General features: G+C 34.3%; 1 protein-coding gene across 1 annotated transcript in view; it reads left to right on the forward strand.

The window, feature by feature from the left end:
* The first annotated feature begins 545 nt into the window (after positions 1 to 545).
* Ctnna3 (catenin alpha 3) overlaps positions 546 to 15,565 on the forward strand; it is a 1,666,222-nt gene continuing 1,651,202 nt past the window's right edge. The window contains exon 1 of the mRNA XM_048810157.1: positions 546 to 721. The gene's annotated coding sequence lies outside the window, so the exon portion shown is untranslated. The remainder of the gene's footprint in view (positions 722 to 15,565) is intronic.

Genomic DNA, 15,565 nt, shown 5'->3' on the forward strand with positions numbered 1-15,565 from the left:
CCTTTTTGGTGGTTTAATGTAATAATTGTTCCATTTATGGAGTTTTGGGTAAATCTTCAGTTTAAATTTTTTACTGATAATTATATGGTTCCCCATAAATACTGAAAGCAAAGAATTTGATATGTGGTACAAGAGTATGAGATAAGTAAGATTTCAGAGGAAAAATACTATCTTAGACACATGGTGTTGATGCTATCATCTCTATGTTTCAAAATACACTGAATTTTATGTAATTGACCTTTTGATGTGAGGATTTCCTGGACTCCAGTTATCACTGCTTTATAATTTTTCACTTTCAATAATTCTTGCCTTCTGCTTTAATTAGAAATAAGAGGTCCTTATTTTGGAAAGGAACTATAGAAATTTAAATCTAACTTATTCAGAGCTTCCTAACAGCTATGTAGGTCTTTAGGCAAAATATGTGTCTGGCCTTTTTCAAAGAAGTATTTTCAGTAACAAGTTGTCAGTGAGGTCAGTGCCTAGTGGTTCAGGATTAGATACCACCCACCCTGGCTTGTAACCTCCCCTTTCTTTCTTATCCTGGGTGAACAGTGCTCAGCTGAAGTGACTGCCCCACTGTCACTGACTCTCCATTTGGTACTGTATAACTCTGTGACTATCAAGCTTTGTTTTTTTTCCTATCCCCAAAAGCTCTTTTTGGAAAATTACCTACAAGAGCTGAATTTTTAAGCACATTTACTTGATAGGAAGCAACAGAAAGGTAAGAGTCAAGTTTGTAAAGAGAAGAGCTGGACTTCAGTGCATTCTCATTTCTCCCGTGAATTGCTGTGTCTTAGTTATATACTGTAGGTTTAAAATGTGGGGGTTCCTTCTGAATGAAAGAAGAACCCACATTGTTACATAAAATAGAAATGTTTTGACTAGTTATGATGAGAAATGTGGGCTTCATGATAATTTTAAAGTTATAAATAACTTTCAAACTAGTGCCAGGGGAAGCTAGTAGCCAAGGTCGTGCTTTGCATTCAAAGTTTCTGGCTATAAAAAGTCAATTGGATGCTGTGTAGGAAAAGATAAGATATGGCCTGGATGCTTTGTGCTTTGGCATGGGGCTGAGGAAAAGGAAGCAAAGATGGAAAATATTTGAAGAGATTTTACTTTCAAGCAGAAGCTATTTACAGTAAATAGAAGATGTTTCAAGTGAGATAGTAGCCAAAAACATTATTTTCTGAATATAATATTTGTCTTATTTTTGTTATATAATTGTCAGTGATATTAGGAGATTGTGGAATGCTCTCAGAACTGTTGGACCACCATTTATAACCAAATAAAAATCACTGTGTGGAATGGACATGGGATGTAATCATGTAAAGAGAAGGTTGTTATCTAAAGGGGTCTGAAGGACTGAGCAGCTGCTGCCAGTTGCATTGAGGACAGAAGTGGAAGAAATGAGTTCAAATAGAAACAAGAAGAAATTGAGAATAGGCATCAGGGAGTTCATGAATTGTATAGGTTCTGAGTCACTGATATATACCACTAATACTTTGCAACATCTTTGGAGATACATGTGATTCAATAACTTGTTTAAAAGATGTAAATGGGGAAAACAGGATTTAAATTAGCTTTAGTTCTGGGTTTGTGGCTAGCATTTTTAGATGGACTGAAAGTTTAGCATATTGAGAATAGCTGTGATTTGGAGATGTGGATTATTACTAGTCACATTTGAATGGTATAGATAAATGTACTGTTAAAATTTCATTTCCCAGTATAAAAAATTACCTCAGTAATAGCAAAGGATGATTTAATTAAGTGGAAAAATAAAAATACGGAGAATATAGCAAACTTATTCCATTTGTTTCCTCTTACATATAGCTGAGCCTTTCTTATTATTTTAATAAAAGATTGGGATTTTTATAGTAAAACATTTTTTATTACTATAAAATAAAAATATTAAGTGCTCATTGTAGGAATTTTGAAAGCATAGAGAAAAAATTATTGTGTGTAAGTTTATTGATATGTATTTCCTACTGTTTTTTTTTTCTTTCTGGATTGCTTTAAAAATAATTGTAATAATATTGCAGGTAATATTTGGAAACTCACTTTTTCATTTAACCTTGTACCCAAATATTTTCCATATAATATTATCTATTCTACAAGATGTTATTTTAAACTTCTGTTAACATTCTTTCAAGTGAACAGATGTAATTTTATTAATCATTGCTTAATATCCAGGTGCCATGATAAACACACTTGTGTATTTATTTACCTATGTATATGTGTATGTATGTATTTATATTTAATATAACTTCCTTAATCTCTGTTCTTAAATGTGGAGTTGTTGGATTAGACAACATTACATTTGAGGGAAAGGTTGTGATTTTTAAGATGTACTTTTTCTGTTTCTTTTAAAGTATTATAAAATTTCTTGTCTACCAAATGCAATATTTATTGAGTATCTATGAAGTGCAAAACATTTTTATCAGGCATATAGATGGCAATAATAAGTGTTTGGAAGGACATATCTCTTCTATTTACAACATTGCAATTTATAAATTTTCAGATATCAACAAAGCTTCATATTAGAGTCAAAAGTGCTTCAACTCTGTCTGAAAACAACAGATAGTATTATTGTTTGACTACTTATGTTACTTTGGATTCAGAATAATAGAATTTGTAAATAACTTCTGCTAGAAGAACATATACAGTTCTGATTTAAATGAATTTCATGATGCAGCTGAGAAAAAGAAATAGCAGAAACAGGAAAAGAAATACTTCAATTATAGTAAAACTGGGGAAATCAGAAGCATTTGGAGAAAATCTATAGGCTGCAGAATGGAAAGAAAAAGGATAGAGGGTATATGCAAGAGCATAAATTCAGTATTTGGTTTTTCTACTTAGGGAAACATGACAACAGTTAAGACATGGATAGGGTGGGAGGTAGGGAAGGTGAGTTTTAATTTTTTTTATTGTTGAAATTTGGGAACCATGTTGTAAAAATAGAATGTAATGAAGGGAAAAAGCTAAGGAATTAATGATTAATAAATCCTATTATTTGAGTTGGTGCTTGGTCCAAAAATATCAAAGTGAAGAGGTTAGAGATATCAGTATAATTTGTGGGAGATGAGGTATAGAGTTGTGGATTCTTAAAGAATGAATTTCTTAAAAAAAGTATTTAAAAATACTTTCATAAACTGTGCAGTTTTACTTTTCAGTTACATTTAGAGGAACACTATAACTATGGATGGATGGGAGTTCTATTTTCTCTTCCCTATAAACTTACGTTTGCATGTTTTTATTTTTCCTTTGAAATAGAAGGGATTAAGATTTAAGAAGGAAAGTTGGCAGCCTAGTATTGCCTGAAAAGAAACTATGTGCTTTGTAATGAAGACTTAAAAATAGTGTTTATTTCTGGATCATGGGCTCATGGGAATGTTAGTCCAGAGATTCAAAAAGTATGATTTTTCTGTTTCTTGTTTGGATTCTAGATTTTAAGTGACATGTTAGTGTGGGGTATAAATCCTGAGTTTAGCCAAGTTGCTAATTTAATGAAAAGTGATAGAAAATTGAGACTGCAGAAATTTTGAAAGTGAACAAGACTATTAGCCACTGCACCTGATTTTCACATGCTTAATTACTGTTTTTAACTACATTATTGGTGTCTGGGACTCAGTCAGTAATCTGTTACCCATTAAATTACTAACTTCAGGGATGGAAAGGGACTTTAAGTTCCTTTGGGCAAAATTTGTTCTGGTTTATTTGGCACCTCTCTTCCCTTTTCCTGCCTTTTACTATCCTAACCATTAGGCTTGTGCTGTTTCAGGTTCCTTTTGTCCACGTGGAAATGGATTTGATGGAGAAAACAATATTTTATTTAAAGAAGGACTCTCATATATTGGAACCTGAGTGCTTTAGCCCCTCTAAATTAGTGCTATTCAAAGTGTGATGTGCAGTTCTCAATTTTTTTTTTATTGGTTCATGCAAGATAATACAGAACTTGTGCCTGAATGTAACAGCTACCTCTGAAGCACTTTGTAGCCAAACTTTCTAGATGAGGGAAACAGTCTTCCATTTACTTGCATTTTGGTGCAAGTTCCTTATCTCATTGAAGGTGTGCACTCAGAGTAGCATTGCTTAAATTATACTGTATAAGCATTTATCTTCTCTACCTATATGCATAGGAACAGAGAACAGGGATGGAGGTATACGATTAATTAGATAATAAATGAATTACCAGGTTTCAGTGAAGCCCCTGGAGGAAGTATCAATACAAAGAGACCCTCAAATTAGCTCAGTGAGGAGCCCACGAAGTACCTGAGAGGCAAGATTGCACAAGGAGCTAAATTGTGACTATTCTAGTGTTGACTTTGATGAAATTCACTCCAAAGTTCTGGGGAAATTTATGAGTGAAATAAAGGCCTGTTGTCATAGTGCTTCCTTTCCTTGTGTGTGTTTTTGTGAGTGGGGGGTGAAGGGAGAATAAGAAAGAAAATCAACTTCCCTGAGATTCTCTATAAGAGGAACAGGGATCTGTCTTAGTCCAGGGCTAGAGCTCTAAAATCATGTTTCCATGTGAATTTACAGGATTAACTGGCTTTTTTTTTTTTTTTTTTCTGCACTCTGCAGTTTCTTTTCCCAATATGGGATAGCAAAGGAATCCTAGTTTTAAGAATCCAGTAATCTGTAATAGCTATTGCCTATGCAATTACTATGTATTCTCTACTTTTTGCTAATTTAAGTTGTTAAAATATGAAATGCTCTTGTTCTCCTTCCCTGACCAGTGGCCTTCCTTCACTTGGTCTCTACCTGAGACCCCTTAGGCTTTGAACACTTGGCACAGGAAGGGCTTTCAAGGCCCAGCTTCAGGCTAAGTTCTGATTTGTTGGGGTCAGAGGCATGCTGGTTATTAAATATTTTTGAAATCTCCTCTACTGTTATGCAAATGATATCCATTAGATTCTGTTTATTTCCTAAAGCTTTTTCTGAACCTTTAGTCATAGTTAAAGTCATACCAATAAAAATAATATGACAATTTATTTAACTAATCCCTTATTGATACACATTTAGGTTGTTTCTAGCTATTTATTACTACAAACAACATTGTAATTCTTGACATCATCTTTGTATATGCATTCAAATTCCTAGAAGCAGCATTGCTTCCATCAAGAATTTGTACTTATACAATTTTATGGTTCCTGCTAGTATGCTTTTTAAAGAGACTTTATCAATATTGGACCAACAAAATGAGACAGTCCACATTTATTTATTTTGTCAAAGAAAATTTCATGAATGACTTAAAAATATTTTAATAAAAGCAATTTACTGTTTTTAGCAAAAAAGGAAGAGAGGAAAATTAAATTAGTTTAGTATGAGTGACTCTTAATGAACCAACCATGAGATTGTTGCTCTACTTTTTAAGTTAGTAATAGTTCCTTTCTAAGTAAAAATATTTTGCTAGTGATAAACATAAAATTTCTCAATTTTAATTTTCAACTTGTTCTTTTCTGTATTTGGGAAAACACTTGTCAGTTCTCAATCTTCTGTTACCTCTCCCATTTTTTATTATTACTCAAAGATGCCAACAAGATTTCTGTGATAAAACATATGCTTTTTCATTGTCGTGTAATATAATCATTTTCAACCAGGTTTTTTTTTTTTTTTTGATACTGGGGATTGAACCCAGGGGTTCACTGAGTCACATCTCCTGCCCTTTTTTATATTTTATTAGAGATAGCGTCTTGCTAAATTGTTTAGAGCCTTGCTAAATTGCTCAGGCTGGCTTTGAACTCATGATCCTCCTACTTCAACCTCTGGAGCCGCTGGGAATATAGGCATGAGCCACTGCACCTGGTCCAGGGTGCTTTTTGTTCCACAGGGGACATTTGGTAAAGTTTGGTACAAGGTTTTGTCACAAGTGGGGGACAGACATTACTAGCATCTAGTGGGTTGAGGCCAGTGATGCTGCCAGGTATCCTATAACACATTGGATAGTCTTCTACAACAAAGAATTATCCAGTGCAAAATGTTAGTAGAAGCTGGTTGTAGTGGCACACAACTGCAGCGACTTGGGAGACTGAGGCAGGAAGGTTGCAAGTTTGAGGCCAGCATCAGCAACTTAGTGAGATCCTGTTTCAAAATAAAAATAAAAAAGATTTGGGGGTATAGCTTAGTGGTAAAGCACCACTGGGTTCAATCCACAGTGCAAAATGTCAGTAACACTTAAGATGAGAAACCTTGCTTTAATAGGATACAGCAATAAATAAATGGGTATTTATTTAAACAGTTAAACATTCCCTTACTATCTTTTCTCTTGTTGATCAGTTTTCTCTAAAGATTATCAGCACAATCTTTCCGTTTCAAGATGATTCTAGTGGGCTGTGGCTGTGGCTCAGTGGTAGTGCACTTGCTTGGCATGTGTGAGGCACTGGGTTCGATTCTCAGCACTGCATATAAATAAAGGTTTATCAACAACTAAAAAATATTTTAAAAAAGATGATTCTCCTTGGTAGACAAGATAGACACAAAGTAAAAGTATTGTCATTCTTGGTCACTTGTTAACCATTATGGAATCTGTGGGGGGGGGGGAAGGAGGGTGGTTATACTTTTCTTGTCCTTCCATCGTTAAATATAGTTTAAAAGATTTGTGTTGCTTGGATGTTTTTCACAAGTCTTTACCCATTCTAGGTTTAGTTTGCTCCTCTGATAGCAGAAGAAAGTACAAGTTTATCTTTACATTTACTGTCTTTTTCTTTGTATGTCCTTCAAAATTCCTTTATTTCTAAAGGAAATAAAGGAATCCTTTATTTATCATATTCCTTGGATATCACATCAAGTTATTGTATACATTTTCTCTCACTTTTTTTTTTTCATTTGTGATTGTAGTAGTGGGTTTTTACTTTTTGACTTTTTAAAAAAATTTTGTGGCTCTGGGACATTCTTATATTTTCTGTGAACTACTAAACAATCTAAGATACTTGTCTTACTTTGCTTTGTGTTTTATTTCTTCACTGTAGTAAACACTGAGGTGATATGTTCAATTTCCATCAAGGGTCCTGTCACTTCCATTTCACTTGTATATTCTTCTTTGTTGATGAGAATTAAGTCTAGGGTTGCAGTTCCATTTTTTTTTTTTGCTTATTTTGCTCTCTGATAAAGTTGCTGGTAGAGGGGTGGAAAATATTGGAGAGGAGTGATTTCTCCAATTCAGATTTTAATTACTATACTATCTTTTTGGTTTTGTTGAATTATTAGATGTTTAAGTCTTTTCCAGGTCTCTTTATCTTAATTTCTTCTTCAACTTTCTTTTCATTTTATTTAGCATTTCTATCACTTCTTTACTAGAATTTATGTTTTGGGGTATTTCACTGAGAACAGAGTACATGTGTTTTCTAAACTAACTTTTGTCTTGGAGATAATTTCCCTTGGATCTTTAAGACATTTTTTTTTAAAGTTATACAGTCTCTTTTTTAAGTTATACAGTCTAAGATGGGCATGGTGGTCCACACCTGTAATCCCAGCAACTCAGGAGGCTAAGGACAAAGGATCACAAGTTTGAGGCCAGTCTAGGTCATTCAACAAAACAAAACTGGGCATGTGACTCACTGGTAGAGGGCCACTGGGTTCAAACTTCAGTACAAACAAACAACAACAATTTAAAAAGAAAAAAAAATACACGCACACACACAAAATCTTTTAATTTTTTTTGAAAACTTTTTTAAAAATACCTTTATTTTATTTATTGATTTTTATGTGGTGCTGAGGATCGAACCCAGGGCCTTGCATGTGCTAGGCGAGCGCTCTGCCGCTGAGCCACAACTTCAGCACCTTTTTTCTACTTTTTTAAAAAATATTTTCTTAGTTGTCAAAAAACCTTTATTTTATTTATTTATATGTGATGCTGAGAATCGAACCCAGTGCCTCACACATGCTAGGCAAGCACTCTACTACTGAGCTATAACCCCAGCCCTCTACTTACTACTTTTTTTATGGGGGGTACCAAGGATTGAATTCAGGGCACTAGGCCACTGAGCCACATCCCCAGCCCTCTTTTGTATTTTATGTAGAGACAGGGTCTCTTTGAGTTGCTTAGCGCCTCACTGTTGCTGAGGCTGGCTTTGAACCCACGATCCTCCTGTCTCAGCCTCCTGAGCTGCTGGGATTACAGGCGTGTGCCACCACGTCTGGCTTACTTACTATTTTTGAAAGAAGGTTTATTTAGTTCTGGTGTTTGTCTTAAATTTCACCACTATCAGCTTTTGTACTACAGAATTTCCCTCTCTAATCTTAAAAGTGGAGGCGAGTATCTTGTTAAATTTCTGGGCCACATGAAGTACATATCCTATTTTTTCTCCTGTTCTTATTATTTTGTCCAATAGTTGGAGGCAAGTGTAAACCTAGATGATTTGAAGCAATTCAGATTTACTTTACTTTTTAAAATCTATGTTTATTTTGAAGGGAGGGAACTGGGGGTTGAACCCAGAGGCACTTTACCACTGAGCCATATCCCTAGCCCTTTATATTTATTTATTTTTTTTCCTTTTTATTTTGAGACAGGGTGTGGTTAAATTGCTTAGGACCTTGCTAAATTGCCCAGCCTAGACTTGAACTCCCAAGTCACTGGTATTACAGGCGAGTGCTGCTGGGCCGGCTCAAATTTACTCTTCTAAAAGAAATGTATAAACCCTAATCTCCAGGGTACCCTTCTGCCTGTGTTTCCCTTGTGTCTGCCCCTACTACTGAGATTTTCATATCCCAGGGCACAATATATCATTTTCCCTTTCATTCAGTGTTGCATTTCTGGTAACTAAAAATCTTCTGACAAAAGATAGAAATGTATTGCTGGGAGGTGGCTAAGGAACATCTCTGGCTATCCAAAAGTTCCTATACAGTAAGGGGCCATGAGTTGGCCTTTCATTTGCTAGCCCAGGTCTCTGATAGGATGAGAGGATATGCAGGTTGGATAATGAGGGTTTGGCTCTATGGCTGCTATAAATTCAGGCACAATTCAGTTCCAGCTCTCTACCCCCCCTCCCCCCCCAAACACACACACCAAGAACTTGCACAATTCATCAAGTTGATAAGGGAGAGTGGCCCAACTTAGACAAAATAAAAAGCATGGGACACATGATATTGATTTAGTAATTCAAGTCAAATATATATATATATATATATATATATATATATATATCTATCTCCCAAATATTGCATTGGACATAACTTGTATAACTTGTGCCATAAATTATTGTTTATCTGAAATTCAAAGTGGGCCTTTTGTATCTTATTATTTATTTATTTTGTGGTGCTGTGATTGATCTCAGGGTCTTATACATGCTAGGCAAATGCCATACCCCTAAGCTCCATTCTCAGCCTGGCATTTTGTATTTTATCCATGAAACAGAAGGTAAGAGAAAATATTCCCCAATATTTGCAAATTATTAATGAGGTCCTTATATTTTTGTGTCTCAGCTACTGGTGTAATAGGTTTTATTTCCTAGTTTGACAAAAGTCGCCTTTCCATAGTCTTCCTTCAGCTATAGGTTGGTCAATATTGGGAAGACTGGAAGAAATTTGTAAAGGGTCTGGGAGCCTTCAGAAAAAAGAAAAGAATGAAGATTTGCACTCTTTTATACAATGTACTTGTTATTTGAAAGATTTTTTTCCCCTTTAAGTTTTTTTTTGTTTAGATCAAATTTTAAAAAATTTTTATGGGCTGGGGATGTGGCTCAAGTGGTAGTGCGCTTGCCTAGCATGCATGAGGCACTGGGTTCAATTCTCAGCACCACATAAAAATAAAATAAAGATATTGTGTCCACCTAGTACTAAAATATAAATATTTTTTAAAAAATGTTATGTTAAGATTTACTAGTGAGAAAGAACATCAAAGATCCTTAAACTAGAGCATCCTTCTCTGGCTTGCATTACTCCAAGAGGGTTCATTTCAGACAGATGTGTACCTGAACTGGAAGGCCTTTCTGATACATCTGCTGTGCTTGGTAAACTAAAAAGCTGAAGGCATGGGTGCCGTGCCGTGTCTCACATCTGAGGGAGCAGGCTGTTTCTGCACTGAGGAATCACTGTGGCCTCTGATAGAATCCACAGTGGCAAGAATGCAGCAGGATAAAAGGTCACACTACACTGCGAGGAATCAGTTTTCATCAGTAAACTGTGCTGGGAGCAGAACACCAGCAGCCCTCAACAGAGCCCACTTGTATTCTAATCTGCTTTCTGGTTTTCTCTCATTGAGGCATGTGAATCGACACAGAGTTTTTGAACAATTTGAGGGACAAGAGAGATAATGGATTTCTTGCCAGACATTTAAAAAGTGATTTTATCTTGAAAAATTAATATGTGTGACCTCATTTTTACCCCAAACTATTAAGGTAGACCCTACTATTATTGCATGTACATATAGATTTTATAAATATGACTTCATAACCAATATTGTTTTATAATTATTAAATTGCATGAAAGATTTTTTTCTTTTTCCATGATGGCATGATCTTAGAGGACTATATATATTTTCTTATAATCTTGTTCTTTGCAGTTTTGAATATATTGCTTAGATCAATAAATATCTGTTTATGAAAGAATGTTAAGTTTTATAATTCCTTATGAATCCTGTGTCTTTTTCTTCTTTGCCAAGGTTGTGTCATTAATATGTTATAAAGACTTAGCTCAAAAATTCATCTGTGGTCTGGGGGCATGGCCCAGTGGTGGAATACCTGCTGAGCATGCTTGAAGCCCTGGGTTTGAGCCCCAGTACCAAATAAAATAACAAAGTCATCTGTAATAATCTTTGGTATTTAAATTTGATCACTTGTTTAACTTTGGTACTTTGATCCTTAGTTTATATTACATAATCTTGTGATTTTCATATGTTGATTTAAAATGTATTAGCTGTTGATCCCTGAGATTGCATTCTTCTAGGGAGATATGTAGGATAATACAAGTTTTGATCTTAGGGTAGGAAAAAATTTCTGAAAATATGCCCCCACCAAATGACATAGTCATTTAGTAAAGATCAATATGTTTAATTACATTAACATAAAACTTTCTTCTGTGAAAAAAAGATGCCATAAAAGAAGAGAAATAAAAGCTACCAGTTGAGAGAATATATTACAACTCATCCATATGAGGTGGATTGCATTGTTGATCCCCATTCTTCTCCTTTCCAATATCTATACCCTTTATCATTTGACTTTTCAACTTTTCGTACTAGACTGCATTTTCCTACTCTATTAATACTAGACTTGACCATTTGGCTTATTTTGTCTAATGGAATGAAGATAGAAGGGACAGCAACAATTTGGAGAATATACCTTAAGAGACACTGTATATTTCTATTTGCCTCTCTTGTATTTCTCTCATTGCCATGTGAAGAACATGCTTCAGGTAGCCTACTTGTCCAAGGGGAATGAGAAAAACATGGAGCAGATCTGGATCTCAAAGATGTAGCTTAGAGCAAGCTCAGCCAGGTCTGCAGAATAAATTTTGTCTTATGTTACTGAGTTTTAATATTTTTTGTTAGGTAATATTATTGTGAAAATAGCTGATTGAAAGACAAGTAAACAAAAATACTTAGTATAAGATTTTATAAAGAACTCCTAAAAATTAATAAGGAAAAGATAATCTAATAAGGAAAAATTCAATAGGGTCAATATATGAAAAGGTAGTTCACAGAAAAGAAAACTAGGATGACCAATAAATAAATGAAAAGATTCTTAGCATGCTTTACTAGTTACCGGCAAATATAAATATTATACTTATTAGAGGTAAAAATAAATGTCTAGCATTATTGTAGTATCAATGAAAATGTGAAGGAAATAGAAATTTCACATGTAGATAATAGAATATTCAAAAAAGGGTGTACTAGACAAGAGACACATGAAACAGGATTCTTTTCAAGGAATATTATAGACAAAGGATTAAATTTAGGGTATACAGGAAATTCTTGCAAATCAATAAGGAAAAAGGCAACCTAGGAGAAAAATAGAGGAAAAATACAAAAAAGCAATTCACAGAAAGGATACTTGAATGGCTGGCTAATCAACCTAAAAGGAGACTACCAATGAACACTGTAATCAAAAGTGCAAATTAAAACAGCAATGAGATATACTTTAGATCTACCATGTTGGCAGTGGTTAAAATGTCATGCAAACCTTGTGATGTGGAGGTGGAGACACACGAACCCCTTATGCTTTGCCGGTGGCATTATTTTGGAGACCAATTTGGCAATGTTTATTGAAACTGAATAATTTACATTCTAACCAAGAAATTTGACTTCTGAATTGTGTTAATTTGCTAGGGCTGTCATAACCAAATGCCACAGAGTGACTTGAATAACAGAAATAATTCCCTCAAAGTTTTGGGAGTTAGGAGTAAGAGAAGAAAATGTCATATGCTACTGAGTTATAGGGTACTTGGTTATATAGTATTATTGTGGGAATTGCTAACTAATTGGATCAATAACACATGAAAAGATAATTCTTAGGAAAGAAAACTGGAATGACCAATAAACAAATGAAAAGACACTTAACTTGCTTTGCTAGTTATTGTGTAAATACAATTATACAAATACAAATTTACCCAGTAAAGTCAAGGTATTGGCAGGTTTGGTTTCTTCTGAGACCTCTTTTCTTGACTTCAGATGGCCACCATCTCTTATGTTTTTTTCTCTGTGTGCTAATTTTTGATATTTTTCTGTATGTCCTAATTAACCTTTCTTTTAAGGACACCAATCAGATTGAGTTAGGGCTTACTCTAATGGCCTGATTTTAACTTAATCACCTCTTTAAAGGCTCTATTTCCAAATACAGTCATATTCTGAGATAATGGGAAAAACTCAACGTATGTATTCTGGAAGGACACAATTCAGCTCATAACAGATTGTATATATCAGAGATTGTTGCGTAGGTGCACAACGAGACATGTATAAGAATATTTATTAAAGCATTATTTCCCATAGCAAGAGTTGGCTACAATGTAAATGTTCAATAGGGGTATGGACAGATAAAATACATTATAAATACAGTGGAAAGTAAGGGAACAAATAATCCATTATATTAGTTGGGAACTCATTTTTCTTCAATAACAAGTCTGGATATAAGCAGTTCAGATGATATCAAGGACCCAAGTTCTTTCTATAATTCAGCTCTGTCATCCTTCTTGAACTTTGCAGTAAGACTGCTTTATTTTCAGATATCATACTACAGTCAGGAGAGAGAAAGAACAAAGGCCATGGCAAGCATATCTGACTCTCTTTTTATAGGGAAAGCAAAAGCTTTAGTCTTAGCATACATCTGCTGACATCTCATTGGTCAGACTTTTGTTACATGCCATCTGAGTTGCAAAGAGGGGAAGGAAATCAAATGTCCTCCTTCCATGGCAGGAATAGGCAAGTGAGACAGGTTGGGGCTATGTGTGGAGTAAGCAAACCTGTAGTATTTAGTACATCTTCATGGTTCAACACGGATAGACACCAAAATCAGTGCTGAGAGTGGGTGAGATAGAAAGAGATGGAAGTACAATACTATTTGTATAAATTTAAAATACTTGCACATGTAAAACTACTGTAGATATATATAGTGTATGTAAAGATAGTTGTGGCAGGTTGATTGGAAAGGCACCCACTAACTAGTATAACAAAGAGGGAGAGGAAGGGACCTGAGGAAGGTGTATGAGTATAATGACAACAACAAAACCACAGGCTTTTTACAAAAGACCAGTTCTATCAGTGTTTGATTGATTCTGAAAAATCAACTGAGGAGTTTGACTGATGATATCAATCTAGTTCTGTGCACCCAAGACCCAGAAGGAAAAAAGTGGGTTGACTTGGGGGAGTATGTGGGTTATTTAGACTATGGGGAGGGCCTCTTATCATTTGAAGTCAAAGACATGTGATTCATTGTATTTGTGATTGAATTTAATTATTTTACCTTTCTATGTGATGAGCTTCATTCTTTTGAGTACAATTGAAGGAATGATATAATAGTTTACATTTAGTGACTATGGCAATTATTTTTTGGACAATTCAGGGATATTGTCATTTTTGCAAAATTGAATTTCTTTGCTTTTGTGTATTTCTTTTGCTTTATTATGCAAAATCAGTAGGCTTTAATTTTAGAGAGTCAATGGGAGACAAGAATAATATAAACATGGCTACTTGGTAATGAAACCCATCACTCTCTAGTTTTCTGTTATTATCTTTGGAAGCAGAGCGTGGGAGAAAGGATTTCCTTTGCTCTATATAGACTCAGCAACTGAGTGGCTCTCTGCTCTGGAATGAAGCAGGTTGGCACAACTCCAGAAGTCTTACATGGGAATAAGAGGTTTCCATTTTTTAAAAATATATTTTTTTTAGTTGTAGATGGACACAATACCTTTACTTTATTTGTTTATTTTTATGTGTTGTGTGGGATTGAACCAGTGCCTCACGCATGCTAGGCAAGCAGTCTACCACTGAGCCACAACTCTGTCCCAGAGATTTTTATTTTTTAACTTACTTTCTTTCTTTGCTTTTAGTTCAGTATTCTATCTTTTAACTATCCTATACCTAGTCTTCTAAAAAATACACAATTTATTAATATGTGTTATGTGTCTTTCATTTTCTCTATTAAACATTATGTTTCTCTATTAAATGTTTTCTATATTAAACATTTTATAACAACTTTGGAAGTAGCTGTAAAGTGCTTCCATTTTATGACTGTGTTTCCTTATTTTCTAATTATAAATTATTATAATGAGTGGGGTAGTTGACTTCCTGTGGTGGGACAAATTCAAATAACTAAATGAAAATGTGTGAACTTAGATACTTTATCCATTTTTAAAACAAATGGGTAATCCATTTGTTATCTCTCACAGTAGCTCTCTAAAATTTGGTTTGAAAAGGCAGAATTCTACAAAGAAAAAATTATTTTCCCACAAAAACAGAATAGTTGGTCAATGAATCATCTAGCACTATAATTAGCACTCCTATAGATTCTATCTGTAATTTTAGAAGTAATTACTCATCATAGTAGCTTTATGGATTTCATTTCATATCTTGAGATAAATGGTAAATGGTTGTCATTGTGGATAATACCAAGGAGGATAGAGTTTAATTTTTTTCTCATGTTTCTTAATATTCTTTTCAATGACATGCCTCCTACTACTCATGGTACTTGTTTTGTAAAGTACTCTCTTTGGCTACCTTTTCTCCCCCTTCTATTTATATAGGGAAAGTGCTTCTAGTCTCATAGATTAGGATGTAACTCAGATGGATAGTTACTATAACTTTACATTTTAAGATTGATTTTTCTCTTTAGTTCTTGGATTTTGCATTTTCAGATGCCTGTGGGATATAATTCATTTGCATGTGCCACTGCACCTCACACTTACAATCCTAAAGCATGTTAGAGAAAAGGCTTGTTCTAGATTTGCTCATTGTGTTAATACTGTTATGAGCCTACAGCAACAGTTTTATACACACACACAAACACACACACACACATACATACATATACATGTATGTGTGTGTGTATATATATATATATATATATATATATATATACACACACATAATATTATTGAAAATTCAAATAGATCATAAAATGTATGGAAGCATTTTTGCTAA

Source organism: Marmota marmota, unplaced genomic scaffold (assembly GCF_001458135.2).
Source record: "Marmota marmota marmota unplaced genomic scaffold, marMar, whole genome shotgun sequence".
Lineage (NCBI taxonomy): Eukaryota > Metazoa > Chordata > Mammalia > Rodentia > Sciuridae > Marmota > Marmota marmota.